At 55.4% G+C, this 12,685-nt stretch overlaps 1 long non-coding RNA gene across 1 annotated transcript in view; it reads left to right on the top strand.

The window, feature by feature from the left end:
• LOC144367910 (uncharacterized) overlaps nucleotides 1–11,362 on the top strand; it is a 37,999-nt gene extending 26,637 nt beyond the window's left edge. Inside the window, exon 2 of the long non-coding RNA XR_013427529.1 lies at nucleotides 9,348–11,362. This is a non-coding gene — a long non-coding RNA (uncharacterized LOC144367910). The remainder of the gene's footprint in view (nucleotides 1–9,347) is intronic.
• The last annotated feature ends 1,323 nt before the right edge of the window (nucleotides 11,363–12,685 follow it).

The raw sequence follows: 12,685 nt of genomic DNA, 5'->3' as shown, positions 1-12,685 counted from the left end.
CCAGATGAAATCAGTGGGAAAATAAATAGCAAGACGATATATTCAAAGCCGGCCACATTGGTCATTATATTAAATGCAAATGGCCTAAAGATGAAAATTAAAAGTCAGTTATTGGAGCTGGTTTGGTGTAGACGCTCATAATCCCGTGACTCTGGAGGCTGAGGCAGGAGGATCGGGAGTTCAAAGCCAGCCTCAGCAAAAGCGAAGCGCTAAGCAACTCAGTGAGACCCTGTCTCTAAATAAAATGCAGAATAGGGCTGGGGATGTGGCTCAGTGGTCGAGTGTCCCTGAGTTCAATCCCTGGTACCCCCCAAAAAAGAAAAGTCAGATGTTGTTATCTTGAATAAAAAAAGAGCACAAGACCCGATTAAGTGTTGTCTGCAAGAGACTTGGTTTAAATATAAATACACGTGTTAAAAAGTAGAAGCGCCAACTCTCTTTGCTTTTCTGGCTGCCAGAAGCTGAGCACACCCCACACCGTGCTGTTCTGCCTCACTTCAGGCCCAAAGAAGTGGAGACAGCTGACCATGGGCGGAGGCCTCTGAAACTGTGAGTCAAGAATAAGCTTTTTCTTCTGCAAGTTGTTCTCATCGGGCACTTGGGGCACAGCAGAAATTGGTACCAAGAAGTGGGCAGCACATGCTGTGATTAACCTGACTACGTGATTCAGAGGCCTTTGAGCTGGTTTGTGAGAGGAGTTTAGAAAAGTTTGGGGGTGCAGGCTGGAAACCTCAGAATGCCATCATACACTGAGCCCTTTATTATGTTCTTTGGTTTGGAGTCTGCTTTGACTGACATTAATAGGGTCGTTCCAATTCTCTTTTGATTAGTGTTGGTATGGCATAACGTTTTCATCCTTTCACAATTTTATTTTATTTTTTTCCCTCAAAGCAGCCTTTCAAAGGAGTCTACACTTTGAGCCTGCAGTGGCTGGGGTCTTGCTGATGCCTGAGGTGCCGTCAGGTGTCTTTCCCACGGTGCCGGTGCAAAGTACTGGGCTTCTCTCTAATGGTGATCCTCTCTTCAGCAGCCCCACCTTCCCCGACCCTGAGGCTAGGTCATAAAAGGTGTCACGCCCACCCGGGGAGCCTCTGTGTCTCCTGTTTAGGACGCCCCTCGAGTTCTGGGTTGGCAGGAAGCCCAGTTCCATGGACAGCCAGGTGTCCTATCTGCCAGCCAATGGCCACCATCATCTTCCAGAGTTGAGAGGGAACAAGTATCCCGAGACCCCAGTCCGTGGGCTTCAAGCCGCCACCATCGACACTGACGAGAACAGCTGAGCCTGCGTTGCAGGAGGAAGCCGAGAGGCGTGAGCCAAACAAGCTGTCACCTTTTTCCTTCTTCAGCGAAAAGACGTTTATTTCTTCCCAATGTAAAAGAGGCCGACGGCAGGCAGCCCACAGCAGCTCATGATCATGGGGCCTGGGCTCCCTCTGTCTGGCTGACACCCATCGCCACCCAAGATGGCTTCCTGGGTTCCAAACGCCATGCCCCATCCTGGGAGCAGATATTGGGCGGGCAGTTAATATTGTCCGGCTGCCGTTCCAGTCTCCAAATGTCGAGCTCTCCCTATCTCATGGAATTTGCTGTTTTAAAGTGCACAATTCACGGGCTTGGTGTGGTCACAGGATTGGGGCGCTGTCACCCCAATTTAATGCCAGGACATTTTCAACAGCCCTGAAAGAGACCATGAGCTGTCACTCCCTTTCTCCTCCATGTCCCCAACCCCTGGCAACCGCTGACCTCCTTCCGTGTCTAAGGATGTGCCTGTTCTGGTCATTGGTCGGCACTGGAACCGCCCGGGGTATGTCTTGGTGTCTGACTGTCTTCATTTGGCCCGGTGCTCCCCAGGTTCCCCCCGGGCGCTCCTGTGGATGGTACCTGGTTTGGTCTGGATGTGAGGTGTCCCTCCGAAACTCCCGAGTGAGACAATGCGAGAAGGTTTGGAGGAGAAGCGATGGGTCACAGCCTGAACATCATCAGCGAATGGATCCCCGATGGGATGAGCCCTGTGGTAACCGAGGCAGGGGGTGTGGCTGGGGGAGGTCATTCATGGGGGACGCGGCTACGGGGGGTGTATTTTGTTTCTGGGGAGTGGAGTCTCTCTCTGCTTCCTGATCGTCAAGGGAGCTGCTTCCCTCTGCCACACTCTTCCACCATGATGTTCAGCCCCATCGGGAGCCCCATCGGGAGCCTCATCGGGAGCCCCCGGGAGCTGGCCTTCTACAGATCAAGACCTCTGAAACCTGGAGCCCTCAAATACACTTCTCCCCTGCTACAGTGGTGCTGGTTGGATCTTTCAGTCACAGCAGCGAGAAGGCTGACTCAATCAGTCCTCCATTCCTCCATGTGGCTACTCCACGTTCTGCTCACGCACTTGCCAGTGGATGGACATCTGGTCAGTTGACCCTCATGGACTCTGGTGAAGAGCGCTGCTGGAGATATTTTGCACAGTTTTTGTGTGAATGTGTGCCACATGCCAAGGTCTCGGCTTGGCACAAGATCACGAGCCACCACACAGCTTTGTAGGTTCAAACAGCAATTCTTTATTCCCGAACTCACACTGCCTCCACACAGGTCCAGGGGCAATCCCGTTCTCCCGCACAATTCACGTCCTAAATACTTTCTCTCCAGGAGAACTCAGCGGGAACTCAGGCAGCAGGCAGGCCCTACTCCCAGCAGGAATAATCTTCAACCTCCAACTTCCCTAAAACTCCTATTGTCACACCCTAAACCCAAGGACCGGATACTTCCTCAAACCTGCAGGATACACCCTAATCCTGGATCCACCCTGGTCCTTGAGCAGGGTCACCTTTCTCAAACACACAAGCAAGGTCACAGCGGATTTCCAAGGCAAGTCCATTTAACATGGGGTACGCTGGCAAGGATTTTGATGCGTCATTCCTACTTGGCAATGGCCCTCAGCATCTCCCCCCTTCTGATTAATTAAACAACAAGCAATGTGGCTTAGGACCGTGCCCGGTAGGTTGTCCAATTCAACATATGGTTCTTACCCGTCATGGGAGAACTGACCTTTACACGTCAATTTCCTGTCTTAGGTTGAATCCACTGCAACCAGATCAACCCGTCACTGACTACCGGTCCAGCATTCAGCCATGCTTGTGGATAGGCCTTTGCACAGTGGGGGGGGTGAGGTTCTTGCCTCACCTCTGTTGGCCCCCAAATTTAGCCTTGGTGCCAGTGGGGGGGTGAGGTTCTTTGCCTCACCTCTGTTGGCCCCCAAATTTTAGACCATCACTAGTAGAAGGAAGGAGGATACAGAAATGCCACGACACCAAGCCAATTGACAGCTCCTTTGGAAAAATCGCGTCACTGGTGACACCATCAGCAAATGTGTTTTCCTCTCTCTTGGTTAAATACCTCCAGTGTCCGCCTCTACTGAGGAATCGCCAGGTCCCACGGCAGATCTGTCCCACTTTCCGGTGAACTTCTAACTAGGTGCTGAGTGGCTACTACATTCCCGCTAGCACGTTATGAGAGTTCAATTTCTCCACCTCCCAAGGCTTATTTATTTCCCTTTCTAAACCAGAACCATCCAAGTGAATGTGCCGGGTTATCCCAAGGTTTTGATTTGCATTTCCCTTGTGACTAGTGTTGACACGTCTTCACGGACTCATTCGCTATTTGCATATCTTCTTTGCAGAAATGTATATCCAGACCATTTGCCTATTTTCCAGCTAGGTCATTATCATTATCATTATCATTATCTTTTGCTGTCGAATTATGAGTTCTTTATATTCTGGACAGTAGACTCTTAGCAGTATATGATTTACAAATATTTATTCCTTCCTGTGGATTGTCTTTTCACTTTCTTGGTAGTGTCTGAATCCATCAGGATTCCCCAGAAAAACAGAAGCCATAGAAACATTTTTTAAAAACATAAAAGACCAGTTTTAATGAACTGTCTCACACATCTGTGGGAACTGGCAAGTCTGAATTTCATGACAGGCCAGCAGGCTAGAAACTCAGATGGAATTGATGCTGTCGTCTTGAGAGAGAATTTTTGTTTTTCTCCCATAAGCCTCAGATCTTGCCGACAAGGCCTTCAACTGATTGGGGGAGGCTCACCTACATCACTGAAAATGATCCTCACTTAATATCAAGTGACTGTAGATGTTAATCACATCTACAAAACACCCTCACAGTAATATCCAGACTAGTGTTTTTCTTAAATAACTGGATCCTGTAGAGTACCCATTGGACATAAAATTAAACATCACAGTTTTACTTGAGGCACTAGTTTTTAATTTTGATGAAGCTCTAAGTATTGTTTTCTTTGGTTGTTCACGGTCTAGGTGTCATATCTACAATAAGCCATTGCTTACTCCAAGTTTTGCAAAGATTCACCTCTAGGTTTTCTAATAAGAATTTTATAGTTTTAGCTCTTGTGCTTAATTAACTCTTTGACCCACTCTGAGTTCATTTTTCTTTAAATATGGTGTGAGGCAGGGATTCAAGAGCATTCTTTTGTTGGGGATGTTGTCATCTTTGCAAACCACCAAGTTACGTCTTCCATCTCCTGAAGTGTTCAGGCTCCATAGAGAGATTAAACCCTGGACTTAACACAGTTTGTTTCAAAATTGGACAAAAAAACTTGAGCTACCAGTCTGAGCTTCCGGGCTGGGGGTCCCAGCTTATGCCTTGAAAAACTCGCGAGAGGGGCTGCAACAGGTCAGATTGGGCTTCTTAGAGGAGTGTTCACACACTGGCCAGCACCAAGTGGTCGAGGTTGCTGACCTGGCGGGAGAGTCTCCAGGGACCTGCCATCCGTGGCCCAGAGGCCAAACCCAGCCCTTAGACAGTTGTAGTGAATAAATCCTCCAGGAACATGGCTACAGCCACTCATTTTCCTGTGGTCCAGGCCTGCTCGAGTGCCAGAAGGACAGAGTTGGGTCATCGTGACAGGACCACCGGCCTTCAAAGCCTCAGACGTTGATGGGGAAACTTTCTTGTCCTGTGGTGTCATCTGCCCAGGACGTCAACCTTTGTTTTCTTCAAAACAAGGAAAAGTGTTGGAGCTGCCCGTGGGCTGTGTGTGGACGGTGTTGGGCATCGCACCCTCCTGAGGGGTACGTCTGGCACCAGGAACTCCCCGCGGCACCCACAGGGACTGACCACCTGATACAGGTGCACTTCCCCCTCGAGCTCTGCCAGTGACCCCACACTGCACCTGAGATGGGTGGGACCTGCCAAGATGTCCATCACCCTGCCCACTGCGGGACACCGTGAAGCAAGACTCCGCCCTGGAGCCCTGGCCCCTGCCTTTGATGTTCCCCCTTCAATAAACCACCACCCCATCTTTCCTTTGTCCACCCGAGGGGCCCAGATCTACCAGGGGCTCTGCTTTTTGTGAATATATTTCTGACTCTTCTGTGTTTTGTTCTTCACTAATTATTTGAGACTTGAAGTCTCCAGGTGGCTTACACCCTCCTCGGCAGGAAGAAGAACCCCCCAATGAGACGCTGGCCGTCACCCCTGTTAAGAAAGTGGCTGGGCAGCAGAGGTGCCACACCCAGGTCCCCTGGGATCCTTTTGATGACTAGGTCTCTGGCTCCTAGGTCCTCTGCTGCTTCTGTGAATGGCCCAAATAGTAAGTCACCTTCTTGGGAAATTTGCCTTTACCAACTGGGACACCTTGTGCAGAGGTCCCCCATCCCCATGACGAGCTGGGACGAGAAGAGGCATCAGAACCCCTTTCGGGATTAGGCTGGGGCTAGAGTCGTTTTGACTGCACCTGATGTGGCTTCCCGCTCCCGGGGAGAGGCGAGGGTTATGCACAGACCCGGTACCATTTTAGCCGAGGGAAGTGAGCATTGGTGGCTTTGGGTGTCCATGGGGAGTCCTGGAACCTATCCGCCACGGTACCTGGGGGTGACTGTGAACAGAGAGATACGGAAAGAAACATGGAAGCAGATGCCTGCGGCACTGAGAGGGCGCGGGGGCACCACTGCCCCGTAGCAGTGAGCACCCTGAAGACGCAGATCTGGGCTTCTAAACACCAATCTGCACCGAGGAGCCAGGCCTCCTGGGGAAGTGGCAGATCTCAAAGCTGGGACAGAGGAAGGGCAAGATAAGCAAGAATGCAATTTTTTTTCCTCTCTAGAAAATAAGGACACACTCAAAAGTCTGATGAGTAAGGTCACAGAGAACCCAGGACCCAGCTCAGACCTGGAAGGACGTGAGCATCCGAGTCAACCACATCAGAACCCTGAGTCCGCGTCGGTGTACACGGTCAGCCCCCGGGAGAAGGGGAGGTCTGCTGCTAGAAACCCAGCCGGGCCATCAGAAGGGGTGACGGGTCAGGAGACTTCGCCTGCAGAAATGCCCCCCGCACCCAGGACCCGCGTCAGGAGTGACGGACGGGTCCCAGGCGAGCTCGGCCCGATCGGGTGACACCTCTGTACCCTCGTGGGGATTCGAGTCTCATTTCTGAGAAGCATCGCCCAAACCCCAGGCGAGGGGCGCTCTGTAAAGCAGCTGGAAGTCACCGGAGGTGTCACGGTCACGGGAGTCAGAGCTCCCAAGAGGCCATCGGGCCCGCGGTGACGGGGACAGCGGGCCAGGCGGACGTCGGACGTTGTGGAGACGCGGGGCGGGTTGTCACGGAGCAGCGAGGACGTCCTGATTTCCGTGTCATGCTGGGGTTCCGCGGGAGGGTGTCCTTATTTGCAGGGAATCAATAAACTGGAGAATCCGGGAGAGTCTGTGGCCAGACTGAGAAGGGTGAGGGGTCGGGCTGGGAGGTGTCCGTGGCGACTCCCGGGAACTGGAGGCCGCTGGGAAAGAAAAAGAGAATGGCCGTGGCCCTGTGCTCTGCCTCTCCTCCAGGCCGGAGTCCAGCTGAGAGGAGCCCCTGCGGCTGGCCGGGCCCCTCCCTGCAGGGTGCTGAGGCCCCTCTGCCCACCCCCTCGGGCCTGGCCTTCACCCCGAGCCTCTCACTCGCCTGAGGGCTCTCTCCAGGGACCAGGGGCTTCCTGCCTGCCCCCTGCCCGGGCGCACCCCTCACAGTGGCCAGGGGGCCCTGTCTGGCCCCGAGCTGGGCTGACCATGTGGCCGTGTAGAGCCCCAGAGCCCCTCGCCCTCCTCCTCTCACCCCCCGCCCCCTGGGGACCTCCTTCCCCATCAGCGACGTCCCCCTAAACGCTTCCTGGGACCCAAACAAAGATCCTCTTTATGGTGTCAGGATCCGACAGAACGAATAAGGAACAGGTAAGAAGAAGATGAGGAAGAAGGAGAAAAAAGTGGTTTTAATCCCAAGTTCCCGGTCGGCTGCCCCCCCTCCTAGGCCCGTGACTCCCAAGTTCCCGGAATCCTGTCACTCTCCTGTGCCCTGCTAATGCAGCCCCCCAATAAACAGACGGAGCCAGAAGGGCCGTGATATCGCGAGGAAACCGTGATCTACGGACCTTCCAGTGCTTCCTACAGATCCGATGGTGAAGACCACCTCGCCCGAGGACCTGAGACTGAGCAGGCCACCAGAAGTCCCCCGACTGCTGTCATCGCACACACCTGCCCACGCAGCCCTCGCCAAGCTCCTGTCACAGAGGAGCTGGGGACCCTAGGAGGCACCCTCACTTCAAGATGGCCTGTACCCTCCTGCGCGTGTGTCCCTCCTTCCCCAAATGAACCTCTGTCTCGGCTTCGGCTGGCCTCGTACTGCGGTCCAGGAACCCCTTGGTCCTGCGTGGAGTCCCCCCTTCTCCCGGGAACTCCTTGGTCCTCCTCTGGAGACGAGTCCTCTCCTGGGACAGCGCTGTCCCGTCTCCTTGTCTCAGCCCCGAATCATCCTCTTTGTGAATCCATTGGCCTATGAAGGCACCTGGTCAGTGCCGGGTGCCCAGCGGGGATTTGCGGGATGAATGAGGAGCCGGGGGTCTGGGGCGTGGCTTCCAGGTCCCGTCCAGAGGCAGAGGGGAAGCTCCTCCCGACGGCTCCTGGCCTGGACCCCTGTCACCGTCTGGCCACCAGGCTGTGGTTTCACTCAGAATCCACTGGAGCAGAACCTGCTGTCCCCAAAGGTGCCGGCTCTGGGTGGCATCCTTTTGAACCAAAGTCACTGAGAATCAACAAATGTGACGGAGCCATCGGCCCTGCCCTTATGGGACGAAAAACAGGTCCCCACCTTCCCTGTGCCCGGGAGAGAAGAGCAACTCTTGTCACCAAGACGGGAGTGGACACTGAGCTGAGTCTACACAGACAGGCCTCCTGACATGGCCCCGGTCCTCAGCTTTCCTGTCACCGGTCACTCCCCGTCCTGACCCGGTCATGCCATTAACAGACCAGACAACCGGTGTCCTCCCGCAACGTCAGAATTCATCAAGTCACAATCAGCGGACGAGCGTCGTCACCTCTATCAACTCTCATCACCAAGATGCCATCAGCAGCGGGCCACGCCCAGGTCCCTGTACTCCATTCCTGTCTCCGTTCATGAGGCCTGAGCCACTCGAGTCACGTGTCACACTCTGCACCGTGGTGTACGCAGGGTTGGCCTCGGGCTCTCACGCCCTGGGAGCCAGAGGCCGAGGGCAGATGGAAGTGCAGGGTCACGCAGGTGCCCGGGGTCAGGGCCAGCAGACGGCCTTGCTCAGGGCGCAGGGTGCTCAGGGCGCAGGACTGGCTCGAGGCCAGGTCTGGACAGAGGCAGTTTGGGGAGGGCCACGTCAACAGGGCAGCACAGCTGGCTTGTAGCCCAGGACCGAGTCCTGCTGGTCCCCTGTGCACTTTGTGACCCCTTATATGGGGTCAGTGTGTGCCGTCCCTCTGTCCTGGGGGCTCTGGTGAGGGGGCTGCACCCACTGGTGGCCTGGTGACAGGGGTTTGATAGGCTCACGCATCTGCGTGCCTCTGACTTAATTCAACAAATCCATGGGTGGCCACTTTTATTGGCTCGATTAACTGATGAAGCGTTCGTGTCTTAGGACTGAGCTGTACACCGGGGGCGATTCTTTTCAATGAGTCCTGCGTACCCAGCATCTGGTGGGTATTTGTTCATCCAGGCAAGTTACCAAGCGTCCTTCCTTAGTGCTTTAGCTCTGGACAAACTGCCGCTCGGTCACATGGAGGGACCCGGGGCTCAGCACAGCCCGAGAACCGCTGCGTGCCCCGCGTGAGTGGCTCCGGGCCGGGCGCATGGGGCTCTCCACGTTTCCTTGTGTTTTTTTACCTCCTGAAGCCGCTCTCTTTCCTTTATTCAAAGGCGCACATGGCCGCAAGCCCAACTCCCTCTTGAGTGCCGCTTCTTTTCTGTGAACTCCTGGGCATGGAGATGTTAGCCGACGGTGTAGCTCTTCTCTTGCCAATCTGTCTTTCGTTCCTTTGATTTGCAGGCTCTCAAGCACTGAACCTAAGAGGGTAGAAGAAAGTCTTTCTGCCCCAACAGAATAGAAGCCTACAAACAGACTCAACTTTAGGAAAAAAAAGAGGAAAGCTTAAAATCACAAGCTGGTTCTCCCAGCACACAGGAGAGAAGGAGACATTTGGAACTGAGAGGAGTCCGACCCCAAGTCACCCGGCTAGTTGGTAGCAGAGCCCAGATGGCAGGCGGAAGCTGATCTCGACCCATGAATCCTGTGGCGGCGGCTGAATTGATGCCTCCGGGTCCCCTTCAGCAGCTGAGCTCAGAGTCTGTCTCCTCATTTACCCAGATTTGGGGGGAGGCCAGAGTGAATCCAGCTCCCATTTACGGATATAAACCTACCCATTAACTCCTCACCACGGCCCCGTGAGACAGTAGAACCCCGTTTCAGGGATGCTGGGGCGAAGGCCTAGTGAGAATCACCCAGGATGACTTGGAAATCGGAATACAGGGGATTGCTTTCCGTCAATTGCTGCATTGCTCCTTTCATGATCATGTGGTGATACAAACTACCCATTGGCAAAGCGTGGCCCGGCGCCGGTCCTGCCGATCCCCCTCCGTGGTGGAAACCAGGCTGAGCGCCCTGAGCGCCTTCATTGTGCGCCAATGGCCCTACTTGCGCAGAGCAGTGCGCTGTCTTAAGTAGGTTAACCGGTCCCTTCTGAGATCCTGTTTGTACTATTAATTGGAGCCACAAACTCGCGATTGGAGCCAGGCAAACCCTAGCCAGGCCAGGCTGGGGGGAGGGTTGGAAATTCCCGCTCAAGTGAGCCGCGAGGAGTCGGGCTGACAGGTGGGCGCTGGCCAACCCAGAACCCAGGCCCGCCAAACGCGGGAGGCACCTGCGTTGGGAGACGTTGGCCTGCGGATGACGCGGCTCCTGGCTTCTCAGGGGCTACCAGAGAGCCTCAAAAGTCTTGCTGGGCAGTCTTGCCCATCGGAGGGCCTGCTGGGCTTGCTTTAACGGACAGATAAGACTCAGTTTTAATTAGCACACTGATCGTTTCCATGCAAATGAGTGTGCAGAGAGAACCTGCCAACAGTTTATTTTCTTAAGTGGTTTACCAGGGCGCCCCGCCTCCCGGGCCCTCTTCACGGGGCTTCTCTGTCCCCCCAACAGCGGATTCAGCTCGGGGAGCATTTCCTGGGGTGGGGCAGGTGCCAGGCTCTGTGGGGACTAGGGGAGGGGAGAGGAGCCCCCCCCAGGCTCAGTTCCCTAGGACCCGCGCAGAGGTCAAAGGTGAGAGCCACTGAGCTGCATGGGGGGGTAGGGAACGGTTGGGAGGTCCCCAGTAAAGGCAGGGAGGGCAGGGGCCCAGGAGAGGGGGCACAGCAGCAATCCCCCGACCCACTCCAGCGGCCCCATGTGCTTGTGCAGTCACCCAGGTCACCGTATCCTCGGGCCACCCACCCATACACTTTGTCCACAGCAACCAGAAGGACGATTTTCAAACAAACCAGACAAGGCCGCCCTGGCACTTGAGAACCCGGAACCAGCCCAGGGATTGGGTTTTGTTTCCCTATCACTCTGCCTCGGGTCAAGGGAAGCAGGGCTCCTGGGAGAGGAGACGGAGCCTGGAACGGGGCAGGGGGTGTCCAGGCCTGACGGGTCGTCCGGATCCGCAGGGCAGAGGGTAGGGGGCAGGAGGACGCGGCCTGCCATGGCTGGGGTGTGGTTTCTTGGAAGCTTGGTCCCCAAAAAGGCAGCACAAGAGGTGGTGGGACTTCAAGACAGGGGCCTGGAGGAAGGGGATAGGTCCTGGGGGCACTGCCCTGGACCCGAGGGACTTGGTTCCAGAAGTTACAGAAGAGCAGGCCGGGCCCTTCCCGGGTGCGTCAGGCTTCCTGTCTCACCCTGTGATCTTCACACTGGCTCCTGCCACTGTGGTGCCACCCACCATGAGGCCTTCCCCTGCCGAGCGGATGCTGCACACGCCCTGACACCTGCGAGACTGTGAGCTCAATAAACCTCTGTTCTTTCTAAGAGCCTGGCTTCAGGTGTTTTGTTATAGTGACAGAAAATGGACGATACAGAGACGCAGAAGAGGACTGAGAGGGCTCCTAACAGCGAGGAGAACGGATCAAATAGTTAGAGTATTAGAATTTAACCCCGAGTAGAAAGTCAGAGTCCTGAGTCCACACTGATACCCACGGAAGACCGAGTGAGTGGGTGAGGACAGACTGACCTTCCATACAGAAGAACCCCAGATGATTCATGGAGACCCTCTCCCCTGACAACCAGGTGGAGCTGAATTCCCAGATCGGGCTGTGCACAGTGATCTCCTTCTAGAGCAAAGAGACAGGACAGCCAGGTGGACGTCCGTGGTGACCAGCCTTGCTAGTGGCAGACACCCTTGGCCTTTACCTCCGTGGTCTTCCTCCCCAGCCATCACCCCAGCTGGGAACCCCCCGCCCCCCGGAAACCTCATTCAGGACCACTGGGCCCTCTGCCAGCACCCGGCCAGCTCCCGCAGCTGCCCTGTGCGGGTCCCACCCAGGGAAAGCCTGGGAAGCTGCAGGAGGCACAGCACAGACACTGGGGGACCTTGGGTGGGTTCTGGGATGGAAAGGGACGAAGACAAAACCCTGGGAACTCTGAGCACGGCACAGACTCTGGTTAAGGAGACGTGTCTGTGCCGGTTTCTCGGTGGTGACAAGTGGACCACGGGAGCGGGACTTGTGCTCAGCGGGGCAAAAGGAACGGAGCCCCCGGGAGGCGCCCCAGCCGGCTGGGAGTAAGGCTCCAGGCTCCTGGCTGCTCCGCGCTGCAGAGGCTGGCCTCACCCACCGGCACCTCTCAGGCCCCCCGCCCCCCAGATGGCTCCTGCTCCCCCTCTTCCTGACCCTCCTCCCCACCCCCCTCCTCCAGCCAAGTCCTCTCATCTTTCTCTTCCAGCTTAAATGCCACCTGTTAGGAGAAGCCACCCCGAGGACCATGTCGGATGTGTCTCTGCTGTCACTCTCCGTCACAGCCTGACATTTATTTCCTGCACTGAATTTATGCCGACCTGTCAGGATTTTATGTAGTTGTTCACCTGTTTATTCCTTGGAGCTCCTGGCTGCATGTGCCCAGTGGCTCACACTGTCACCTTAGCGCCTCGCAGAGAGCGCCCGTTAATAAGCACCCGAGGAAGGGAGGGGGGCTGTGTCTGTCGAGTCTCGCAGCCTCGTGGAAGGGACGTACCCCTGGGGTCCGCCACACTCTCCCACCCTGGTCCTGCTCGTCCTCTGTAGCTGCAGCGCCACGCTCTATAAATACCGTCCCTGTCCCCATGTCACACACCTTGGAAGAGACTATTATATGGAATT

The sequence above is a fragment of the Ictidomys tridecemlineatus genome, chromosome 11 (genome assembly GCF_052094955.1).
Source record: "Ictidomys tridecemlineatus isolate mIctTri1 chromosome 11, mIctTri1.hap1, whole genome shotgun sequence".
Taxonomy (NCBI): Eukaryota; Metazoa; Chordata; class Mammalia; order Rodentia; family Sciuridae; genus Ictidomys; species Ictidomys tridecemlineatus.
Note: the sequence above shows the minus strand (reverse complement) of the source record. Positions and strands in the feature narration are given on the sequence as shown.